This window comes from Colobus angolensis, unplaced genomic scaffold (assembly GCF_000951035.1).
Source record: "Colobus angolensis palliatus isolate OR3802 unplaced genomic scaffold, Cang.pa_1.0 Scaffold688, whole genome shotgun sequence".
Lineage (NCBI taxonomy): Eukaryota > Metazoa > Chordata > Mammalia > Primates > Cercopithecidae > Colobus > Colobus angolensis.
The window spans coordinates 50,980-51,281 of record NW_012120576.1 but is presented as its reverse complement, the minus strand read 5'-3'; positions in this window follow the sequence as shown (position 1 = coordinate 51,281).

Here is a 302-nt window from a genome sequence, read left to right as displayed (position 1 = left end):
ATGTACTAGGTCATTCGTGAGAGATCCATCCCATAACCCAAATACCTCCCACTAAGCCCCACCTCCAACATTAGGGAATCAAATTTCAACACTTGACTTGAGGGAGTCAGATATCTATACTATATCATTTGATATGGTCAGTCTTTTTGATTGCAGCTATTCTAATGGGTATGTAAATTAAATTGCAATTTTAATTTGATTTTCCTTTTTAAATATTATGTTGAGCATCTTTACATGTGACTGTTTGCCATCTGTATACATTCTTTGGTAAATGTTCAAATCTATGCCCCTTTTTAAGAAAT